We start from the raw sequence: 25,802 nt of genomic DNA, 5'->3' as shown, positions 1-25,802 counted from the left end.
GCACTTGAAGAAACGTTCTTGACATTTTCCGGATTGACTGACCTTCATGTTTTAAAGTAATGATGGACTGTCATTTGTCTTTGCTTTTTTGAGCTGTTCGTGACATAATATGGACTTAGCCATATTTGGTAAAATACTATCTTCTGTATACCACTCCTACCTTGTCAGAACACAACTGATTGGCTTAAATATATTAAGAAGGAAAGAAACTCCACAAATTAGTTTTAACAAGGCAAACCTGTTAATTGATTCCAGGTGACTACCTCATGAAGCTGAGGATGTGCAAAGCTTTCATCGAGGCAAAGGGTGGCTACTTTGAAGAATCTCAAATGACATATTTTGATTTGTTTTAACACTTGGTTTCCTACATGATTCCATGTGTTATTTCATAGTTGATGTTTTCACTATTATTCTACAATGTAGAAATAAAGAAAAACCCATTGAGTAGGTGTGTCCAAACTTTGACTGGTACTGTATATACAGTGTGTGTATGTGTATCTGAACTCAGCAAAAAATTAAAGGGCAATTTTTCAGGACCCTGTCTTTCAAAGATATTAAGTAAAAATCCAAGTGACTTCACAGATCTTCATTGTAAAGGGTTTAAACACTGTTTCCCATGCTTGTTCAATGAACCATAAACAATTAATGAACATGCACCTGTGAAACGGTTGTTAAGACACTAATAGCTTACAGACGGTAGGCAAATAAGGTCAGTTCTGAAGATTTAGGACACTAAAGAGGCCTTTACTGACTCTGAAAAATACAAAGAAAGATGCCGATCTCTGCAGTAGATTGCAACTCCACCCCCTTTGGCAGTTCTCTTGGTGGAAAATGTTATAGTTGGGGATGGAAATTTCAGAATTTTTGGTGGCCTTCCTAAGCCAGGATTCAGACACGGCTAGGACATCAGGGTTGGCAGAGTGTGCTAAAGCAGTGAATAAAACAAACTTAGGGAGGAGGCTTCTGATGTTGACATGCATGAAACCAATGCTTTTACGGTTACAGAAATCAACAAATGATAGTGCCTGGGTTAACCTCTACATCACCAGAGGAGGAGTAGGATAAGGGTACGGCTAAAAGCTAAAAGAACTGGTCGTCTAGTGCGTTGGGGACAGAGAATAAAGGGAGCAGATTTCTGGGCGTGGTAGAGTAGATTCAGGGAATAATGTACAGACAAGGGTATGGTAGGATGGGAGTACAGTGGAGGTAAACCTAGGTGTTGCGTGTCGATGAGAGCGGTTTCAATCCTGGAGTCGCCTCTTCACTGTTGACGTTGAGACTGGTGTTTTGCTTGGATTGGCTAACACAACGTGCCATTGGAACACAGGAGTGATGGTTGCTGATAATGGGCCTCTGTACGCCTATGTAGATATTCCATTAAAAATCTGCAGTTTCCAGCTACAATAGTCCTTTACAACATTAACAATGTCTACTCTGTATTTCTGATCAGTTTGATGTTATTTTAATCGATCAAAAATTAGCCTTTCTTTAAAAAACAAGGCCGTTTCTAAGTGACCCCAAACTTTTGAACGGTACTGTACATATAACAAGAATAAATGTATTTCCATATACATTCCAATATCAACTACTTGTATTTCCAAATAAAAAAATATTCAAATAATTACTCAAATGCACTTGAAAGTAATTGAAATACCCTAAATAGTATTTGAACACAGGTCTGATAGGAAATGCCATCCGTGTTGTATTGCCTTGTGTTAAGGTAAGAGTTGGGGATGGAAAACCTCTAAGTTGAATGAAATACATATTGCCTTGACTGTTTTTAGGGCAGACAGATTCAATATAATACATAGTGTTGTATTTAAATTCTGTGATTTAGCGTTTTATAACCATCCTGTCTAGTACACATCTCGATCGTACTGGACCGTGAAGAAGAGGACGGAGGTCTCTGGGGGGGGGCAGCTACACCTCCAAATCCTCCGGACTTTCCAGACACCTCACAGCGTGACGCACCAGTGGAAACACACACACACACACACACACACCCGCCCCACTAATCCGACAGACAGGTGTCTACAATTAGCAACTCCATAAGGCTGAAGCCTTGACTACTGTAACAGAGCTATTTGTATTGTATCTTTCGGAACATCTATATTTGGTGCATATCAACTGTATAAATCACTTAAAATGGCAGGTGGTAGTGGTACAGTAGTAAAGTGTTGTTGTGACAAGGAAAGGGATGGCGCAAAGGAGGAGCTGTGGTCAATGTTTCTGCAGAAGTGAAAGTGAAATACATTTTTTTTTTGTATTTAGGAGGAAGTGAAGACTCATAGAGCAACACATACACATATGTGCCGATTCAGGGTGACAGGAAAGTGGAATCAAGATTATGGTGACCTGAGCTGAGCCCATACGGTAACTGTCTTTTCAGAAATGGGACTTGTCTTTTTTTGCCTGTACTTTCACTTTGGATGGCTTTCCTCAGTCAACCCTTTCTTGATATTTATTTATCTTCCTTAAACAAATACTCCTCTCTGGTTCTCTCGTTTTGATTTACACAAAGTATTCCTTTTCCTGTTCACTTCTTCTATTGATCAGAGACACTTGCTCTGCTTCGCACCTTAAGAGGAGATTACTTCAATCAATAAGTGAGTGTGTCCGTCTGTCTCGGAAAATTAATTGTTAGGCTTTTTGTTCTCTATCTCTGGCTGTCCCTTTGAACTATTCTCTGTTTCTTTCAGTAGTTTTGTGGATAGATTCTGCTATGGGAGATTTAAAGTAAAATGACTAAACTAAGTTACACAGCCATCCTATCATTTCCTTTAATCTCTCCCAGAACCCTTTGCTTTTATCATTCTCTTTATCTGCTCTACCTTCAATGCACTGACCTGCTTTCTCTTTCTCCCTCTCTCTACAGACATGAAACAGGTTTTTCAAGACTTCAAGATATGAATGGAACAGGATAGACTTTTTTCCACCCCAAGAAGGCAGCTAAATTCAGAATAGAAAGTGAACCTGAGTTTAAATTAAATTAGTTTAAATTGTGAATGGGACACTCAGTAGTGGTGTTAGTGGGTAGGGTGGTAACGGAACCCATAAAGCAGCTGTGTCTTTCAATAGCAGCTGGATATGAGCTCCGTTTCCATCCCGTTTCGCAACATCCAACAGTCTGAACGTTTGTAGAGAGAAACATACTTCCTGGTGTACTTGAGTCAGTGAGTGTCTTTTAGTGTGATGTGGCTGCAGTTGACTCTTCAATAACTAATAGGTGATGTTCTTCAATGACACGTTTTCTCCCGGATTGACACAAACTATAAGCCCCGGGAATTTCGTGTCAGCAAAGAATGACACCAGCTTCTATATAGGACATGAGCTATTTATTTTAGCTGATTAATGTAGTGTGTAAATTGATTTATCATCAGGCTATTGTTTCTGAATTGTTGCCCTGTTATTCTGAATTAAAATATAACTGGATTTTATTCACAGTATCCATTTGTTATATTGTCTGGGAACACTTAAGATAATTTACTATACCATGTCATATGTCCATGGATGTGTGTGCTGTCCAATTGTCTAATTCAGTTTACATTACAGTTAGTTCTTATATACATACCAGGCATAGTTTAAAATGTTTAACTCCTTATTCCACTTAGTACGACTATACTGAGACTTCATGAACATCTATAGGCTACCGTCCAAATGAGCCTGACTATAGGCCTGCGGTCCATTGAGCCTGAACCAGCCCTATGTTCCTGGCAACCACCATAAGAACATAATGATTTATCATGACTTGTCATTGGAACAAATTGACCACATGAGTTTCTTTACCAAAATTTTTTTTTGTATGAAGAATGAAAACAAACTCAGATTTTTTTATTTTACCTTTATTTAACCAGGTAGGCTAGTTGAGAACAAGTTCTCATTTGCGACTGCGACCTGGCCAAGATAAAGCATAGCAGTGTGAACAGACAACAACACAGAGTTACACATGGAGTAAACAATTAACAAGCCAATAACATAGTAGAAAAAAATAATCTATATACATTGTGTGCAAAAGGCATGAGGAGGTAGGCAATAAATACCCTGTAGGCCATAGGAGTGAATAGTTACAATTTAGTAGATTAACCCCGGAGTGATAAATGATCAGATGAACATGTGCAGGTAGAGATACTGGTGTGCAAAAGAGCAGAAAAGTAAATCAAATAAAAACAGTATGGGGATGAGGTAGGTAAATTGGGTGGGTTATATACCGATGGACTATGTACAGCTGCAGCGATCGGTTAGCTGCTCAGATAGCAGATGTTTAAAGTTGGTGAGGGAGATAAAAGTCTCCAACTTGAGAGATTTTTGCAATTCGTTCCAGTCGCAGGCAGCAGAGAACTGGAAGGAAAGGCGGCCAAATGAGGTTTTGGCTTTAGGGATCAGTGAGATACACCTGCTGGAGCACGTGCTACGGGTGGGTGTTGCCATCGTGACCAGTGAACTGAGATAAGGCGGAGCTTTACCTAGCATAGACTTGTAGATAACCTGGAGCCAGTGGGTCTGGCGACGAACATGTAGCAAGGGCCAGCCAACTAGAGCATACAGGTCGCAGTGGTGGGTGGTATAAGGTGCTTTAGTGACAAAACGGATGGCACTGTGATAAACTGCATCCAATTTGCTGAGTAGAGTGTTGGAGGCTATTTTGTAAATGAAATCGCCGATGTCGAGGATCGGTAGGATAGTCAGTTTTACTAGGGTAAGTTTTGTGGCGTGAGTGAAGGAGGCTTTGTTGCGAAATAGAAAGCCGACTCTAGATTTGATTTTGGATTGGAGATGTTTGATATGAGTCTGGAAGGAGAGTTTGCAGTCTAGCCAGACACCTAGGTACTTATAGATGTCTACATATTCTAGGTCGGAAACATCCAGGGTGGTGATGATAGTCGGGCGTGCGGGTGCAGGCAGCGAATGGTTGAAAAGCATGCATTTGGTTTTACTAGCGTTTAAGAGCAGTTGGAGGTCACGGAAGGAGTGTTGTATGGCATTGAAGCTCGTTTGGAGGTTAGATAGCACAGTGTCCAAGGAAGGGCCGGAAGTATACAGAATGGTGTCGTCTGCGTAGAGGTGGATCAGGGAATCGCCCGCAGCAAGAGCAACATCATTGATATATACAGAGAAAAGAGTTGGCCTGAGAATTGAACCCTGTGGCACCCCCATAGAGACTGCCAGAGGACCGGACAACATGCCCTCCAAATTGACACACTGAACTCTGTCTGCAAAGCAGTTGGTGAACCAGGCAAGGCAGTCATTAGAAAAGCCGAGGCTACTGAGTCTGCCGATAAGAATATGGTGATTGACAGAGTCAAAAGCCTTGGCCAGGTCGATGAAGACGGCTGCACAGTACTGTCTTTTATCGATGGCGGGGGGGAGCTGTTGGCCAAGGTTGGAGTAGCCAGGAGGAAGGCATGGCGGCAGGGTAGCCTAGTGTTTAGAGCGTTGGACTAGTAACCGAATGGTTGCAAGTTCGAATCCCTGAGCTGACAAGGTACAAATCTGTCGTTCTGCCCCTGAACAGGCAGTTAACCCACTGTTCCTAGGCCGTCATTGACAATAAGAATTTGTTCTTAACTGACTTGCCTAGTAAAATAAAAAAATGAAATGGCCAGCCGTTGAAGTTTTCGATTTATCGGTGGTGACCGTGTTACCTAGCCTCAGTGCAGTGGGCAGCTGGGAGGAGGTGCTCTTGTTCTCCATGGACTTTACAGTGTCCCAGAACTTTTTGGAGTTAGAGCTACAGGATGCAAATTTCTGCTTGAAAAAGCTGGCCTTTGCTTACCTGACTGACTGCGTGTATTGGTTCCTGACTTCCCTGAACAGTTGCATATCCTGGGGACTATTCGATGCTATTGCAGTCCACCACAGGATGTTTTTGTGCTGGTCGTGTGCAGTCAGGTCTGGAGTGAACCAAGGGCTATATCTGTTCTTAGTTCTGGATTTTTTGAACGGGGCATGCTTGTCTAAGATGGTGAGGAAGTTACTTTTAAAGAATGACCAGGCATCCTCAACTGACGGGATGAGGTCAATATCCTTCCAGGATACCCAGGCCAGGTCGATTAGAAAGGCCTGCTCGCAGAAGTGTTTTGGGGAGCGTTTGACAGTGATGAGGGGTGCTCGTTTGACCCTAGCTAACCCGTAGCGGATACAAACAATGAGGCAATGATCGCTGAGATCCTGATTAAAGACAGCAGAGGTGTATTTGGAGGGCAAGTTGGTCAGGATAATGTCAATTAGGGTGCCCATGTTTACGGATATAGGGTTGTACCTGGTGGGTTCCTTGATGATTTGGGTGAGATTGAGGGCATCTAGCTTAGATTGTAGGACTGCCGGAGTGTTAAGCATATCCCAGTTAGGTCACCTAACAGAACAAACTCTGAAGCTAGATGGGGGGCGATCAATTCACAGATGGTGTCCAGGGCACAGCTGGGAGCTGAGGGGGGTCGATAGCGGGCGGCAACTGTGAGACTTATTTCTGGAGAGATTAATTTTTAAAATGAGAAGTTCGAACAGTTTCGGCATAGACCTGGAAAGTATGACAGAACTTTGCAGGCTAGCTCTGCAGTAGATTGCAACTCCTACCCCTTTGGCAGTTCTATCTTGACGGAAAGTGTTATAGTTGGGTATGGAAATCTCTGAATTTTTGGTGGCCTTCCCAAGCCAGGATTCAGACACGGCAAGGACATCAGGGTTGGCAGAGTGTGCTAAAGCAGTGAGTAAAACAAACTTAGGGAGGAGGCTTCTGATGTTGACATGCATGAAACCAAGCCTTTTTCGGCCACAGAAGTCAACAAATGAGGGTGCCTGGGGACATGCAGGGCCTGGGTTTACCTAGAGATATTTGAATCAGTGGCGAATTTAGCATGTGAATCTTACCCCCCCAAAAATATTTTGGAGCATGCCAGCAAAGTCACTACAAAACACTGAACAATACATGAATTGCACTATAACGATGACAAACGGTGCCCACAAACTGTTAGGACCAACATAAATCTGTCCCAACAGCAGAGCTTTCTTTTCAGCACCACAGAGTGAATCCTTACCACTGCTACACCTGGCTATCAGTGGAACCTTGTCTGGCAGTAAAACAGTTCATTTAGCCTCATTTACTGTCTTTAAAAAACGTAGCTGACATGGCTGACTTGCCTAAACAAATGTGGTTTCTACTGACAATTTAGATGTCAAACTATGGCATAAGGGAACAATGAGCGCAAAAGAGGCAATCTGTAATTTTGATTACGACATTAATGAGCGAGCTAAAACGGACGTAGTCAATATAACTATTTGTTCAGCACTTTTCAAATGTACAGCGACAGAATTCAGAACACGAGTCATTTGTTCAGTATTCTCTATAAGCAGACAATGAAAGCTCTTACAATACTCGATGATGACATTTCTATAAAACAGGCTATAAGCTACATGTGCACCACCAAGTCAGAAAAGTAGGCGAAATTAAGAGGGTAAATAGATCAAATTATTAGGGTGAGGCACATGGGCTTCTAACAGCTTACAACATACACATAGTATTACTTTCTTAGCTACACTATACATATCTCCCTTGCATATTACATAATTTATGCAGAGGCATACAATACATTTTTGGACTCACTGTTGTGCTGTGCTCACTTGACCAGGAAGGTGGAGCGGCGGTTCTTCTTGTGGGCAAATTTTATGTCATCAAAGTCTGGCATTCTCTGGATTTATGGTGCTTTCAAGACAACTAGGAACTTGGGGGGAAAAACTAGGTTGAATCATGACGTCAGTGATTTTCAGGTCGAATTCCAAGCTGGATGACCATTCAAAATGTATTTTCCCAGTCTGAGCAAAAAAAAATCCTGAGTTGCCAGATCTCTTGAACTCACTGAAGTCTGAGATTTCTCAGTTCTGAGTTTCCAGTTGTTTTGAGCGTGGCAGAAATCCTGCTGGATTGACAGCATGGTCAATATATTCAAAATTTTCTGGCCCATGGTATTGCGTGTGAATGTTTGTCCTTTTAAGCTTTGAAAAGAGACCCTTAAACCCTTACTTGGACCTCACCCTCTCCACCGAATAGCAGGGGAGGCAAAATAGTGATTGCTTGCAATGCTTGCAGTTAGCCACTGATTCCTTCCAAACCACTCATGAGTGAGCACAGATACGTTCTATCTATAATTTATCTTAATATGACAAGGATTTGCCAGTATATTTTTTGACGTGATTCATGATGATGACTGTTTGTCTATGTTGCTAGCTAAGATTTGGAAAATATGATGTTGACATGATCAGTCCCATCAAAACTATGGTAGCTATAACGTGATTTGACATTTTATCTGTGGCCAATGACCTTAAGCCTTCTTGGATGGGCACTTCAAATGTAAATACACTGCTCAAAAAAATAAAGGGAACACTTAAACAACACAATGTAACTCCAAGTCAATCACACTTCTGTGAAATCACTGTCCACTTAGGAAGCAACACTGATTGACAATACATTTCACATGCTGTTGTGCAAATGGAATAGACAACAGGTGGAAATTATAGGCAATTAGCAAGACACCCCCAATAAAGGAGTGCTTCTGCAGGTGGTGACCACAGACCACTTCTCAGTTCCTATGCTCCCTGGCTGATGTTTTGGTCACTTTTGAATGCTGGCGGTGCTTTCACTCTAGTGGTAGCATGAGATGGTGTCTACAACCCACACAAGTGGCTCAGGTAGTGCAGCTGATCCAGGATGGCACATCAATGCGAGCTGTGGCAAGAAGGTTTGCTGTGTCTGTCAGCGTAGTGTCCAGAGCATGGAGGCGCTACCAGGAGACAGGCCAGTACATCAGGAGACATGGAGGAGGCCGTAGGAGGGCAACAACCCAGCAGCAGGACCGCTACCTCCGCCTTTGTGCGAGAAGGAGCAGGAGAAGCACTGCCAGAGCCCTGCAAAATGACATCCAGCAGGCCACAAATGTGCATGTGTCTGCTCAAACGGTCAGAAACAGACTCCATGAGGGTGGTATGAGGGCTCGACGTCCACAGGTGGGGGTTGTGCTTACAGCCCAACACCGTGCAGGACGTTTGGCATTTGCCAGAGAACACCAAGATTGGCAAATTCGCCACTGGCGCCCTGTGCTCTTCACAGATGAAAGCAGGTTCACACTGAGCACATGTGACAGACGTGACAGAGTCTGGAGACACCGTGGAGAACATTCTGCTGCCTCCAGCATGACCGGTTTGGCAGTGGGACAGTCATCTGGGACATCATGTCTCGCTCCATCCACCAACGCCACGTTGTACCACAGACTGCCCAGGAGTTGGCGGATGCTTTAGTCCAGGTCTGGGTGGAGATCCCTCAGGAGACCATCTACCACCTCATCAGGAGCATGCCCAGGCGTTGTAGGGAGGCCATACAGGCACGTGGAGGCCACACACACTACTGAGCCTCATTCTGACTTATTTTAAGGACATTACATCAAAGTTGGATCAGCCTGTAGTGTGGTTTTCCACTTTTTAATTATGAGTGTGACTCCAAATCCAGACCTCCATGTGTTGATAAATTTGATTTCCATTGATAATTTGTGTGATTTTGTTGACAGCACATTCAACTATGTAAAGAAAAAAGTATTTAATAAGAATATTTCATTCATTCAGATCTAGTGTTTGTTATTTTAGTGTTCCCTTTATTTTTTTGAGCAGTGTATATGGCAGCACCCAAGGGGACTTGAACTTCCTAGCTCTCCCTAAAGATTTTGCTCCGACATAGTGTCCCCATGAGTGACAGAACACTGAGCCAATCACGGCGCAACTAGAGAACATTACCAACCCGTAGCTTTGTATTTTCTACTGGGCAAGGCTGAAAAACCTGCCTTACTCAAGAAAGCAAAAAATAGATAATGTTTGTATGCAGCTTTATTAACTTAATCATGATTATTTTTTACATAGTTTGCAAACTGATATTTGACGTATTAATGCCAAAATAACATGCAAAACATGCAACAAAAAAACAAATATATATTTTATAGCTAAACAGGTGGGCCTCTGTACCACTTGCCACTGATCTGAATTAATCCAGAGACCATGACATTATTGAAAAAGTAGGAGAAGCCATATAATAAACTGTAATTCTAACATTACGACATGTCTTCCACTTAATGTTTGCAGAAAGTTCATTTGAGTTTCATACATTGAGCTGAACAGGCAACCCTGCCACACATAAAATGGACCTAAACTTGCGCTTTTGCCGTACTTCACAAGTAAACGGGATTCGGGGAAACAACATTTGCACTCTACAGTTCCGCGTTGTGATTATTATGCAGTCATTTACAGCAATATGATATCGACTGACTAACTGGATCAACTGAACGCATGTTTTTCTATTTGAAAAACTAGCTGTCATAAAGCAGAAAGTACTACGATACCGTATAGCTCAGCTGAAGTTGATGGAGAACATTGAGGAGACGCCATTTCGGATCACCCATACCGTCCAAGCTCTGGGCTCCGCACTACAGGGAGAGCCTGAAAATGTTCCTGATGCTAATGGTCTGGGTAGCGGGGACAGAATCTCGAGTGAGACGGAGAAGCTTTGGTTCAAAGAGCTAAAGAGCTAAGAATCTCCGAAACAGGGACTTCTTGTCACCCACCACGGTGCTGAATAGGCTTTATGCAGACGGACAGGTCGGTCTGTTAACGTTAGATTAACAGTTAGCTAACTATTTAGCGCGCACCGCTAACTAAGCTAGCCGTTTCACATCCGTTACACTCACCCCCCTTTTGACCTTCCTCCTTTTTCTGCAGCAACACAGTAATCCGGGTCAACAGCATCAATGTAACAGTATAATTTTAAACCGTCCCCTCGCTCATAACCGTGCGCGAACCAGGGACCTTCTGCACACATCAACAACAGCCACCCAGGAAGCATCGTTACCCATCGCTCCACAAAAGCCGCGGCCCTTGCAGAGCAAGGGGAAATACTACTTCAAGGTCTCAGAGCAAGTGACGTAACCGATTGAAACGCTATTTAGCGCGCACCGCTAACTAAGCTAGCCGTTTCACATCCGTTACACTTAGAATTGTTTTGCAGTTGGTGCACTGGTTGTAATGTATGTGTTGACAGATAGGCAGTTGACAACACTCGCTTTTCTCTTTGACAGGTTGAACTCGAGAGATATGTGGAGGCAAATTGAACCCCAAACTGTCAACTTCCACTTGATGATTGTGAACAAAATTGAATTCATACATTTTCATATTTGAGACTGTTGGCATTGCGGATAAATGCCAAATTTGCTCAATATTGCACATTACCTGCTACGTAATGTGCTCATTATGGTCTCACACAATGTATTTGTGCTTCTTGTAACATTTAAACATTGCGGCAAGTATTATTAACCCCTGACTGGCAAATACAATGTGGGTCAACCTGCAAAATGTGCCACCGTGTTTCCACATGGCATCGGTCAATACAACACCACACAGTCCTGCAGGAGCCAAATGAAGCATATACCACTACAGGCAGAAGGCTATTACTGCAATCGTTTTTGACTGTGTGTGTGTGATAGTGCATATGTCTTTGCATGCTAGAAAACGGTCTGCTATCCATGGACAGCATGTACAGTTGGAATCGGAAGTTTACATACACTTGGGTTGGAGTCATTAAAACTTGTTTCTCAACCACTCCACTGATTTCTTGTTAACAAACTATAGTTTTGGCAAGTCTACTTTGCATGACACAAGTCATCTTTCCAACAATGGTTAGACACAGTGAATTGTAAGTGAATTAATCTGTCACAAGTGGGTCAGAAGTTTACATATACTAAGTTGACTGTGCCTTTAAACAGCTTGGAAAATTCCAGAAAATTATGTTATGGCTTTAGAAGCTTCTGATAGGCTAATTAACATCATTTGAGTCAATTGGAGATGTACCAGTGGATGTATTTCAAGGCCTACCTTCAAACTACGTGCCTCTGCTTGATATCATGGGAAAATCTAAAGAAATCAGCCAAGACCTCAGAAAACAAACTGTAGACCTCCACATGTCTGGTTCATCCTTGGGAGCAATTTCCAAATGCCTGAGGGTGCCACCTTCATCTGTACAAACAATAGTATGCAAGTAAACACCACGGGACCACACAGCCGTCATACCGCTCAGGAAGGAGACGCTTTCTGTCTCCTAGATATGAACGTACTTTGGTGTGAAAAGTGCAAATCAATCCCATAACAACAGCAAAGGACCTTGTGAAGATGCTGGCGGAAATAGGTACAAAAGTATCTATATCCACAGTAAAACGAGTCCTATATCGACATAAACTGAAAGGCCACTCAGCAAGGAAGAAGCCACTGCTCCAAAACCGCCATAAAAAAGCCAGACTACGGTTTACAACGGCACATGGGGACAAAGATCGTACTTTTTGGAGAAATGTCCTCTGGTCTGATGAAACAAAAATAGAACTGTTTGGTCATAATGACCATTGTTATGTTTCGAGGAAAAAGGGGGAGGCTTTTAAGCTGAAGAACACCATCCCAATCGTGAATCACGGGGGTGGCAGTATCATGTTGTGGGGGTGCTTTGCTGCAGGAGGGACTGGCGCACTTCACAAAATAGATGTCATCACGAGGAGGAAAATTATGTGAATATTGAAGCAACATTTCAAGACATCAGTCAGGAAGTTAAAGCTTGGTTGCAAATGGGTCTTCCAAATGGACAATGACCCCCAAGCATACTTCCAAAATTGTGGCAAAATGGTTTAAGGACAACAAAGTTGAGGTATTGGAGTGGCGATCACAAAGCCCTGACCTTAATCCTGTATAAAATTTGTGGACAGAACTGAAAAGTTGTGTGTGCGCAAGGAGGCCTACAAACCTGACTCCGTTACACCAGCTCTGTCATGAGGAATGGGCCAAAATTCACCTAACTTATTGTGGGATGCTTGTGGAAGGATACACAAAACGTTTGACTCAAGTTACACAATTTAAAGGCAATGCTACCAAATACTAATCGAGTGTATGTAAACTTCTGACCCACTGGGAATGTGATGAAAGAAATACAAGCTCAAATTAATAATCCTCTACTATTATTCTGACATTTCACCTTCTTAAAATAAAGTGGTGATCCTAACTGACCTAAAACAGGGAATTTTTACTAGGATTAAATGTCAGGAATTTAGTTTAAATGTTGGCTAAGGTGTATGTACATTTCAGACTTCAACTGTAAGTGCGATGTGTTTGTGTGTAGGTTCCCCCAGCGGTGATGGTTAGAGTGCAGTCCCTGAGAGGGACAGTGGTTCTCCCTGTGGCTGGAAGGGAACTCATAGGAGAGGGGCTGAGGGTGTGGGTCGACCTGACTGCTGCGTTTCAGAAGGTCCTGAGTGACGTGTCGGTGTACCTGAAGCCTCCTTGCCAGAGACAGGGGTGTGTGGTGCTCAACTGCCCCGCCCTGCACCCCAAACCAAATTTACCCTCCCCTGACACCCTCACGCTGGGGCAACTGTGCTGCTGACTGACCACTTAGGGGCGCTACTGAGGAGACAGGGGTGAGTAAGGAGATTACTATTCTACCATAGCCAAATTTGGACACGCCTACACAACCGGTCAAAAGTTTAAGAAAACCTACTAATTGAAAGGTTTTTCTTTATTTGTACAAATTTCTACATTGTAGAATAATAGTGAAGACACCAACACTACGAAATAACACACATGGAATCATGTAGTAACCAGAAAAGTGTTAAACAAATCTAAATATATTTGATATTCTTCAAATAGTCTGACAGCTTTGCACACTCTTGGCATTCTCTCAACCAGCTTCATGAGGTAGTCACCTGGAATGCATTTCAATTAACAGGTCTGCCTTGTTAAAAGTGAATTTGTGGAATTTCTTTCCTTAATGCGTTTCAGCCAATCAGTAATGTTGTGACAAGGTAGAGGTGGTATTCAGAAGATGGCCCTATTTGGTAAAAGACTAAGTCCATACTATGGCAATAACAGCTCAAATAAGTAAAGAGAAACAACAGTCCGTTACATTAAGGTCAGTCAATCCAGAAAACTTCAAGTGCTGTCGCAAAAAAAACTGTCTCTCATGAGGACCACCACAGGAAAGGAATACTCAGAGTTGCCTCTGCTGCAGAGGATAAGTTCATTATAGAGTTACCAGCCTCGCCCAAGTAAATGCACAGAGCTGAAGTAACAGACACATCTCAACATCAACTGCTCAGAGGAGACTGTGTGAATCAGGCCTTCGTGGTCGAATTGCTGCAAAGAAACCACTACTAAAGGACACCAATTAGAAGAAGAGACTTGCTTGGGCCAAGAAAAAACGAGCAATGGACATTAGACCAGTGGAAATTTGTCCTCTGGTCTGGAGTCCAAATTGGAGATTTTTGGTTAGAACCGCTGTGTCTTTGTGAGACACGGTGTGGGTGAACGGATGATCTCAACTAGAGGTCGACCGATTTTAATCGGAATGGCTGATTAATTAGGGCCGATTTTTAAACTTTTCACAACAATCTTTTTTTAAAACATTTTTTACACCTTTTATTTCATCTTTATTTAACTAGGCAAGTCAGTTAAGAACACATTCTTATTTTCAATGACGGCCTAGGAACAGTGGGTTAACTGCCTTGTTCAGGGGCAAAACGACAGATGTCAACTCGGGGGATCCAATCTTGCAAACTTAACCAGTCCAACACAATAACGACCTGCCTCTCTCTCGTTGCACTCCACAAGGAGTTACGCGAATGCAGTAAACCAAGGTAAGTTGCTAGCTAGCATTAAACTTATCTTATAAAAAACAATCATAATCACTAGTTAACTACACATGGTTGATGATATTGCTAGATAATATCTAGCGTGTCCTGCGTTGCATATAATCTGACTGAGCATACAAGTGGTAGGCAGAAGCAGGCGTGTAAACATGAATTCAAACAGCACTTTCGTGCGTTTTGCCAGCAGCTCTTCGTTGTGCATCAAGCATTGCGCTGTTTATGACTTCAAACCTATCAACTCCCGAGATGAGGCTCGTGCAACCGAAGTGAAATGGCTAGCTAGTTAGCGCGCGCTAATTGTTGTTGTGTTGCTGGTTCGAGCCCAGCGAGGAGCGAGGAGAAGGACGGAAGCTATACTGTTATACTGGCAATACTAAAGTGCCTATAAGAACATCCAATAGTCAAAGGTTAATGAAATACAAATGGTATAGAGGGAAATATTCCTATAATAACTACAACCTAAAACTTCTTACCTGGGAATATTGAAGACTCGTGTTAAAAGGAACCACCAGCTTTCTCATGTTCTGAGCAAGGAACTGAAACATTAGCTTTCTTACATGGCACATATTTTACATGGAACATATTGCACTTTTACTTTCTTCTCCAACACTTTTTGTTTTTGCATTATTTAAACCAAATTGAACATGTTTCATTATTTATTTGAGGCTAAGTTGATTTGATTGATGTATTATGTTAAGTTAAAATAAGTGTTCATTCAGTATTGTTGTAATTGTCATTAGAATAAATAAATAAATCGGCGGATTAATCGCTATCGGTTTTTATGGTCCTCCAATAATCGGTATCGGTGTTGAAAAATCATAATCGGTCGACCTCTAATCTCAACATCTGTATTTCTCACCTTAAAGCATGGAGGAGGAGGAGGTGTGTGTGTGTGCAGTGGTGACACTGTCAGTTATTTTTATTTCGATTTCAAAGCACAATTAACCAGCCTGGCTACCACCGCATTCTGCAGCGATACTCCTTCCCATCAGATTTGCCCTTAGTGGGACTATCATTAGTTTTTCAACAGGACAATGACCCAACACACCTCCAGGCTGTGTAAGGGCTATTTGACCAAGAAGGAGAGTGATGGAGTGCTGCATCAGATTACTTGGCCTCCACATTCTGCTGACCTCAACCAAATTGAGATGGTTTGGGATGAGTCAGACCGCAGAGTGAAGGAAAAGCAGCCAACAAGCTCTCAGCGTATGTGGGACCTCCTTCAAGACTTGGAAAAGCATTCCAGGTGAAGCTGGTTGAGAGAATGCCAAGTGTGCTAAGCTGTCATCAAGGCAAAGGGTGGCTACTTTGAAGAATCTCAAATATAAAATATATTTTGATTTAACACTTTCTTTTGGTTACTACATGATTCCATATGTGTTATTTCATAGTTTTGATTGTCTTCACTATTATTCTACAATGTAGAAAATAGTAAAATTAAAGAAAAACCGTTGAATGAGTCCAAACATTTGACTGGTGTGTATCTGCTGAGTTGTATGTTAAGTGCATGTAAATCTGTGATAGACTGCGTAGATATAGGGTGTTGCTTTACCACTATATCATATGTCAGTGGCATCACTGTTTTTCTCAGGTTTATTGTGTCCTGCTGCCCTGTGCTGCCAGAGGAAAGTGACATCATTGTCTTCCTCCGATTGCTTGGCATCGATTGGCCCACAGTGCCCATCAGCTGGACCAATGACGAGAGGGAGGAGAACATTTTGGAGGCTTTACAGAATTCCCCGTACAGAGAAAGAGAGGAGACAGATGGAGGAATAAGAGAGAGTAAAGGAAAGAATACAGATGGAGATAAAGAGGAGATGCTCAGGGTGAACTTGAAGAGGGTGTTTCAGGAGGAGCAGCTGCCAGGGTATGACCCCAGCCTTGGCAGCTGTACAGGGGAGACAAACAACATTGACCTTTTGACCTGGGGATTGGTTGTAAATGTCTTAACATATGAATAACCCATACAGTGCATTGGGAAAGTATTCAGACCCCTTAACTTTTTCTACATTTTGTTCTAAGGATGATTAAATAGTTTTTCCCCTCATCAATCTAGACACTATACCTTATCACTATAAAGCAAAAACAGTTTCATTTATTATTTTTGCAAATGCACATTTACATAAGTATTCAGACCCTTTACTCAGTACTTTGTTGAAGCAGCTATTATAGCCTCATGTCTTCATGCTTGGTACACCTGTATTTGGGGAGTTTCTCTCATTCTTCTCTGCAGATCCTCTCAAGCTCCTTCAAGTTGGATGGGGAGAGTCGCTGCAGAGCTATTTTCAGGTCTCCAGAGATGTTTGATCGGGTTCACGTCCGGGCTCTGGCTGGCCCACTCAAGGACATTCCCACACTTGTCCCGAAGCCACTTCCGTGCTGTGTTGGCTGTGTGCTTAGAGTCGTTGTCCTGTTGAAAGGTAAACCTTCACCCCAGACTGAGGTCCTGAGTGCTCTGGAGCAGGTTTTCATCAAGTTTCTCTGTACATCTTTCCTTTGATCCTGACTAGTCTCCCAGTCCCTGCCGCTGAAAAACATCCCCACAAAATGATGCTGCCACCACCGTGCTTCACCATAGGGATGGTGCTAGGTTTCCTCCAGATGTGATGCTTAATAGGCCAAAGAGTTCAATATTGGTTTCATCAGACCAGAGAATCTTGTTTCTCATGGTCTGAGAGTCCTTTAGGTGCCTTTTGGCAAACTCCAAGCAGGCTGTTGTATGCCTTTTACTGAGGAGTGGCCTCTGTCTGGCCACTTTACCATAAAGGCCTGATTGGTGGAGGGCTGCAGAGATGGTTGTCCTTCTGGAAGGTTCTCCCATCTCCACAGAGGAACTATAGAGCTCTGTCACAGTGACCATCAGGTTCTTGGTCACTTCCCTGACCAAGGCCCTTCTCCCCCGATTGCTCAGTTTGGCTGGACGGCCAGCTCTAGGAAGAGTCTTGGTGGTTCCAAACATCTTCCATTTAAGAATTATGAAGGCCACTGTGATCTTGGGGATTTTCAATGCTGCAGACATTTTTTGTACCCTTCCCCAGATCTGTGCTACAACACAATCCTGTCTCGGTGCTCTACGGACTTCCACTGTTAACTGTGGGACCTTATATAGACAGGTGTTGTCTTTCCAAATCATGTACAATCATTTGAATTGACCACAGGTGGACTCCAATCAAGTTGTAAAAAACATCTCAAGGATGATCAATGGAAACAGGATGCACCTGAGCTCAATGTTGAGTCGCATAGTAAAGGGTCTGAATGTAAATAAGGTATGTTTTTAATTTAATACATTTGCATAGATTTCTACAAACCTGTTTTCACTTTGGATTATGGGGTATTGTGTGTAGATTGATGAGGGGAAAAAACAATTCAATCAATTTTAGAATAGGGCTGTAACTTAACAAAATGTGGAAAAAGGGAAGGGGTTTGAATACTTTCCCGAATGCACTGGCAAATGGTAGGGTCAAATTGCTCAATGAAATGGATTTCTTTCACAGGGAGCAAGGCCTATAGGTCACCTTTAGATATTAAACTTACTTTAATGTAGTTTAGATAAGTAAAACCTACAGAGATGAACAGTCTATAGGAGCAGTCTGTAACCCATAATCCTGTTGATTTGTCCTCAGTGCAAAGGGACAGTGTGTCCCATCTGGCCCAACTGGACAGGGCTACTGCACCCCCAAACTTTAAACATCAAGCTGCTGCCGTGTACTACTATAGCTGCTATGTTGTGTATGTTCATACAATACTAAAGAGTATAGGGTCTCATGTTTTTCACATCTCTTTAATGACCAAGGTATCCACGGCAACCACATTACATGTCACTTCCTGTCAGGATGAGTTCTGTAATTTAAATTTTCATTGTGGTACAATTAGGACCATAATAATGGTGTCCCAGTTTGTCTAACCTGCTGTCTGTCTATCAAATGTAAACTGTAAATATGGTTTTGACTCAGTGTACAGATGGGTGTGTCATGTCTCCTGTGAATATGATATTAAACATATTTTTTTGTGTGTGATTAGGAAACATATTTCAGAAATGTATCATGTTGGGCTAAAGCAAAAAGTGTCCCGCTTATTTTGAATTCACCTTAGGGTTTAACAATCTGCTACGGATGCATCTTTGCCACAACAGTAGCTACCTGGTGATTTTCATTTATCATTTTCATATTTCAGAGAGTTTGGGTGGGTTATATACCTCAGTGATGGTACTGGCTATATGTCTGAAGGTCTCTGGAACATCGCACTACCTTCAATACTTATGGGATGAAGATGTAACATATTCCGACAAATTAATTAGGACATTTGTGAGTAAGAAAAAGACTACAGAGAAAGATCATGCTTTCCATCCAATCCTGCAACCTAGACTGCATACAGGTAGGGCAAGGCATGGGCAACTCCAGTCCTCAGGCCATATTGGTGTCACACTTTTGCCCCAGCTAACACACCTGACTCCAGTAATCTACTATTCATGCTCTTCAGTTTAGAATGTAATTGGTTTATTCAGCTGTGTTTGCTAGGGAGCGGGAAAAGTGTGACAACACTCTGGCTACCAAGGACTGGAGTTTCCCATCCCTGTGGTAGGCCTCTGGATTCCAGAGAAGTGATATGATATCCCTGGTTGATATTGACTGCTAACATGAATGACTTGCAGTTGATTTCTGTAACTTGCATTTTGAAGATGCATCCCCGTTTATGGCTGTAATGACAGGCTTCATTTGCATAGGGACTGCATGTGCGTGCGCAGGGTCGCAATCTTTGAACCACTCCTTTTTGCAGGTCACGGGTCAAAGTTTGAAAACCACTGAGCAAGCAAACAGATTGCTGATTTGCTGTACAGCTATAGAACCGGGTGCAGTGCAAACGCCAAATTGTAGGGAGAGCGGATTGCCATAAATGAGTATGCAGCTCCAAAAATGGTTTGGTGATCAAGAATATGAACCATTTACTTTGCAAGCTGGTATGTCAAAATTTTGGTATGTCAAAATTGCTTGATTGTTAAAATGTATTATTACCCAAATCAAAATCTAATGAAAAGGTCTGTCTGGTAGCCTCAAATGATTTCAGACAACTTTGTTATGACTGGACTTGACTTGCTTAGAATGCACAACGTGGGGCCTCCCGGGTGGCGCAGTGGTCTAGGGCACTGCATCGCAGCGCTAGCTGTGCCATCAGTGACTCTGATTCGTGCCCAGGCTCTGTCGCAGCCGGCCGCGACCGGGAGATCCGTGGGGCGACGCACAATTGGCCTAGCGTCGTCCGGGTTAGGGAGGGTTTGGCCGGTAGGGATATCCTTGTCTCATTGCACACCAGCGACTCCTGTGACGGGCCGGGCGCAGTGCACGCTAACGTATCTGTGATATGTTACCACACTTTTCCACCAAGCCACCCTCCGATCCAACAGGTCCCAGACGTGCTCAATGGGATTGAGATCCAGGCGCTTCGCTGGCCATGGCAGAACACCGGCATTCCTGTCTTGCAGGAAATCATACACAAAACGAGCAGTATGGCTGGTGGCATTGTCATGCTGGAGGGTCATGTCAGGATGAGCCTGCAGGAAGGGGACCACATGAGGGAGGAGGATGTCTTCCCTGTAACGCACAGCGTTGAGATTTGCCTGCAATGACAACAAGCTCAATCCGATGATGTGAAACACTGCCCCAGACCATGACGGACCCTCCACCTCCAAATCCATGACTTTGTTGACGGTGATGTCTGGTGAGGACCAGCAGGTCTACAAGCCTTCAGTCCAGCGTCTCTCAGACTATTGAGGACAGTCTGAGCACTGATGGAGGGATTGTGCGTTCCTGGTGTAATTCGGGCAGTTGTTGCCATCCTGTACTTGTCCCGCAGGTGTGACGTTCGGCTGTACTGATCCTGTGCAGGTGTTACACGTGGTCTGCCACTGCGAGGACGATCAACTGTCCGTCCTGTCTCCCTGTACCGCGGTCTTAGGCATCTCACAGTACGGACATTACAATTTGGCCACATCTGCAGTCCTCATGCCTCCTTGCAGCATGCCTAAGGCACGTTCACACAGATGAGCAGTGACCCTGCGCATCTTAATTTTGGTGTTTTTCAGAGTCAGTAGAAAGGATTCTTTAGTGTCCTAAGTTTTCATAACTGTGACTCTAATTGCCTACCGTCTGTAAGCTGTTAGTGTCTTAACGACCATTCCACAGGTCCTTCTGTAGCTCAGTTGGTAGAACATGGCGCTTGTAACACCAGGGTAGTGGGTTTGATTCCCGGGACCACCCATACGTAGAATGTATGCACACATGACTGTAAGTCGCTTTAGATAAAAGCGTCTGCTAAATGGCATATATTATTATTATTTATTTAGGTGCATGTTCATTAATTGTTTATGGTTCATTGAACTAGCATGGGAAACAGTGTTTAAACCCTTTAAAATGAAGATCTGTGAAGTTATTTGGATTTTGACGAAATCTCTTTGAAAGATGGTCCTGAAAAGGGGACGTTTCTTTTTTTGTTTATATTAAAAGGCCTCATCTCTACCAAATTCATGCTTTAACTCGACTTCTCATGTTGTCTTATAAATTGATTGCTCAAAGTAACCTTTTTTTTCGCCCCCTCTTTTACTTGATCTGTTTCAGAGAGGCATCTTGTTTGTGGACCAATGAAGACACCTGGAACTCACCTCAGTGCTGCCCAGTACCTTCAGTAAGAACATCTTCTTTTATCATTTTGATTCAGCTTTAGTCCCTGTAATTATCACTTTGCTCTGCTGTTTGCTCTAATGTAGCCTTTTCAGATCTCATCGAGCCACTGTGTGTGTGTCTGTCTCATTGGCTCCTTGTTCACCCTGTCCTACAGACTGAGGAGGGTGCAGATGAAGGAGGCCTCAGAGATTAAGTATGGAGAACAAGTCGAAGGTGAACTCTGTAGCATGTGTATGATCAGGGACTGTTGTGGTATGTGATCTCCCTCCTTGGACTTAACACTTCTATTACAACTCCAAATACTGTTTCAGACCAAACTTGGGATGACATCATCAAGGTCATGACCTCAGCCACAGTGAGGTTTGAGCTGCTCTCAACAGTCCATACGAGCCCGGTGAGTCTTAGGAGCTGTTTGAGAGAGAGACTTACTTCTTGGAGCTAGTCTGCATGCGCGCATGCACACACCGATAATCGTGTGTGTTGATTTATTAGGATTCCCATTAGCCGTCACCAATGGAGACAGCAAGTCTTACTGGGGTCCGATATATCATAAATACATTACAGACAAAGGATTTAACAATTTACATACACACTACATGTTCAAGTTTTTAAATATATCTATCAGTTACACATACAAGTCTAATGGTTTTAAATGACTGTTTTGTATTGTCTGGAAACTCACTTGTAGAATTCGCTTGCAGTAGGTCTCTTAAAAAAGAGAAGCCGTGCAAGGTTATTAAACAGAGGTGCCTAGTTATTCTTCTTTTGTTGAAATCAGGTAACGTGCAACCTAACCCTGGCCCTGATATGCAATGTCTCCAAACCCCCTCTGATTTTAAATCAAGATCTGGTTTTGGTATTTTCCATTTAAAAAATACATGTCAGTACATACACACACCCAGTGGCGATTTTAGCATGTCAATCTTGGTGGGGCAAAAAATAACATGTGGGATGCATGCCAGCAAAGCCACTACACAACACTAACCAATACGTTAATAGCACTATAACGGTGACAAACGGTGCCCACAAACTGTTAGGGCCGACATAAAGCTGTCCCAACAGCAGTCCTAACACCTTACCACTGCTACAGTTCATTCAGCCTCATATACTGCCTTTTAAAGAAACATAGCTGATATGGCTGACTTGCTTTAACAAATGTGGTTTCTACTGACAATTGAGATGTACAAACTATGTCACAAGGGACGACAAGTGAATAAGAGAATGTATGCACACATGACCTGTAAGTCGCTTTGGATAAAAGCGTCTGCTAAATGGCATATATTATTATTATTTATTATTTATTATTATTATTATTATTATTTATTATTATTTATTATTATTATTATTTATTATTAAGAGGCCATCCGTAATTTCAATGAAGACCTTAATGAGCTCGGATGGACGTAGTCAATATAACTATTTGTTCATCACTTTTGAAATGTACAGCGACAGGATTTAGATCATGGGCCGTTCATACATATAATCAGACAATGAAAGCTCTTACAATATTCGACGATTACATTTCTCTAAAACAGGTAATGGGCAAACAAGCCCACACCGGCCACGAACGGTTTACACTACCACGTTGGTGAAAATTGGCCAAATTATTAGTGTGAGGCACATGAGCTACTAACGGCTTACTACACAACACTCACTTAGCACTACTTTAGCTACAGTATACATATCCCTCTGGTATCCTATATCATTTCTGAAGCTGCATAAGACATTTTGGGACTCACGTTGTGATGTGCTTGAACAGGAAAGGGGCGTGGCGGTCCTTCGTGGGCAAATTGTCATCAAAGAGAAAGATGACCGTTCAAAACATATTTTCCCAGTCGTAGCTCGTTTTTCACGAGTTTCAAGTTGTCTTGAACTCAGTTAGCCACTGATTCCTTCCCAAACCACTCATTGTTGAATTTGCTATTTCCAACTTGTTGTGTAATGTTTATGGCCGATGAGCACCGATACGTTTTGTCTCTAATTTCTCTTCATATGACAAGGATCGAAAAGGATTTGTTTGTCGACTTGATTCATGGTGACGACTGCTAATATTTTGAAAGTATGATGTTGACATGATCAGTCCAATCAAAGCTACAGTAGATAGAATGACATCAAATCACATTATATCTGTGACCAGTGACCTTGAGCCTTCTTGGATGGGTACTTCTAATGTAAACATATGGCAGAACCCAAGGAGCTAAAATGTTCGGTCTCTAACCTTAAAATTGGGGATGATGTACTGTGCCATGAGTGATAGAAAACTGAGCCAATCAGGCACAATGTTCCATTTTCTGCTGGCTAGCCCCACCACCGAAAGCCCTGAGCTAGGCTGGAACACCTGAATTTTGGAGCTGCCTTACTCAAGAAAGCAAAAAAGAGACCAGGTTTGTATGCAGCTTTATTAACTCAATGTAATTGTGCCGTGAGGTGTTGCTTTCTTTGTTGTTTGAAACCAGGTTTTCTGTTCACTTGCGCTATATAAGATGGAAGGTTCCATTCAAACATGGCTCTCTCTGTATAATACTGTATGTTTCCCTTCATTTGTTCTGGACCTGGGGACTGTGAAAAGAACCCTGGTGGCATGTCTGGTGGGGTAAGTGTGTGTGTCAGTGGTGTGTGTAAGTTGACTCTGCAAACCATTTAGGATTTCCTACACTGAATGTTTTTATAAAAACAAGAAGTGGGGGGGATCACGTGACCCTTGAATGAGTTGGCCGCATGAACTAAGAGCTCCGCACAAGTAGTTTCCTCCACTTCAAGTTAAAATTCCTTTTAGCTTTAGTCAAAAAGTCATGGCGGCTACAAAAAGCCATATTACAGGTGACGTTTTTACCCGGACTCGAGCATTAGCGACAGAAAAAGCCTCCAAGAAGCAGCTAGTTTCAGAAAAATCTAGCGCCATTAGCCAGGAGCAAGAGGACCCGTTCCCAACCGAGGCCCAACCTCGCACTTTGTCGAAGACATCCTTTCTGAGCTGAGATCCCAACGTACAGAACTCAACATCAAATTAGATGGCATTAACTCTCAGCTCAGTGCGATAGGGGGCAAGGTGACAACCCTGGAAAATGCTTTGCCTGACCTCAACAACAAGATAACCATCAACTCGGGGCGCCTGGATGAGGCAGGCAAATCCTATCCATGGAAAACTCACTGACAGATGCCATGGAAACAATAGCATATACTAAAAAGAAAATGGAGCATCTGGGAAAGAAAACAGGACCTGGAAAACGGGCCAAATGAATAATTGTGTTATATTAAATCTGGGCGAAAAAGAAGAGGGAAACATGCCACTGATCCGCCACCTGCAAGACAAACTTCCCGAGTGGCTCCAGCTGTCCACCAACAGGCCCATTGAACTCAAGAGAGCTCACTGAGCACGGAGGCCCCCACCAGCAGCCAGACAACCACCTCGCCCAATCACCATACGTTTCCTGAGATTTACCGACAAGGAACGAGTCCTACAGGTTTCGAAAATCAACACCATTACAGTGGTAAATGCCAAACTCACTTTACACCAGGACCTGTGAGATGGAAAACGCAGAGAGTTTGACGAGGTGAAGAAATACTCCATTGACCGAGGCATCTTTAGGGGATTCAAATATATAATGTTTCCATTTATAATTTACAAAAACATATCTGATCCGGAGGGGAGATTTATTTTGATAACTGGATCAATGTAAGGGCAACCAATTACGATCTTAAATATTCCCCTAACACAGATACTCCGGCTTTCATGTCAAAAATTATAACCCTGTTCAATGAGCATTGTGTTTCCTTTGGAGTGCTGGCTGGAGATTTTAATTGTACCCTCAACCCAACCCTGTGTAACGGATGTGAAACGGCTAGCTTAGTTAGCGGTGTGCGCTAAATAGCGTTTCAATCGGTTACGTCACTTGCTCTGAGACCTTGAAGTAGTAGTTCCCCTTGCTATGCAAGGGCCGCGGCTTTTGTGGAGCGATGGGTAACGATGCTTCGAGGGTGACCGTTGTCGTTGTGTGCAGAAGGTCCCTGGTTCGCGCCCGGGTATGGGCGAGGGGACGGACGTAAAGTTGTACTGTTACACCTGGACAAATCATCTCAAGTCCCCACCACAAATCCTAGATCTGCAAAGATGTTTAACTCTCTTACTAAAGAGATGGGACTGATAGATATCTGGACAGAGACTAATAGCTCATCTATGGACATCTATGGACTATACATACTACTCTAATGTCCATAACACCTACTCCCGTAGGTTCAGCCACGTGTACAATCGGACCCATATCACTTTCAGATCACACCTTTGTCCACCTCCGCTTTGACCTCTGCAAAAACATCCCGAGGTCAAAGAGCTAGAAATTCAACACCTCCATGTTATCAAACAAAGCGTTCCATACACTGGTAACTACATGGATAGACAACTACACACAAGACA

General features: G+C 42.8%; 1 long non-coding RNA gene and 1 pseudogene across 1 annotated transcript; both read left to right on the top strand.

Moving 5' to 3' along the window:
• The first annotated feature begins 2,379 nt into the window (after nt 1-2,379).
• On the top strand, nt 2,380-3,437 carry LOC118359707 (uncharacterized). The gene is made up of 2 exons (XR_004820734.1): nt 2,380-2,606; nt 2,876-3,437. It is a non-coding gene; the product is annotated as an uncharacterized LOC118359707 (long non-coding RNA).
• Nucleotides 3,438-10,266: 6,829 nt separating this feature from the next.
• Nucleotides 10,267-24,762, top strand: LOC118360293 (DALR anticodon-binding domain-containing protein 3-like; annotated as a pseudogene).
• Nucleotides 24,763-25,802: the final 1,040 nt, after the last annotated feature.

Source organism: Oncorhynchus keta, chromosome 27, assembly GCF_023373465.1.
Source record: "Oncorhynchus keta strain PuntledgeMale-10-30-2019 chromosome 27, Oket_V2, whole genome shotgun sequence".
Lineage (NCBI taxonomy): Eukaryota > Metazoa > Chordata > Actinopteri > Salmoniformes > Salmonidae > Oncorhynchus > Oncorhynchus keta.
Note: the sequence above shows the minus strand (reverse complement) of the source record. Positions and strands in the feature narration are given on the sequence as shown.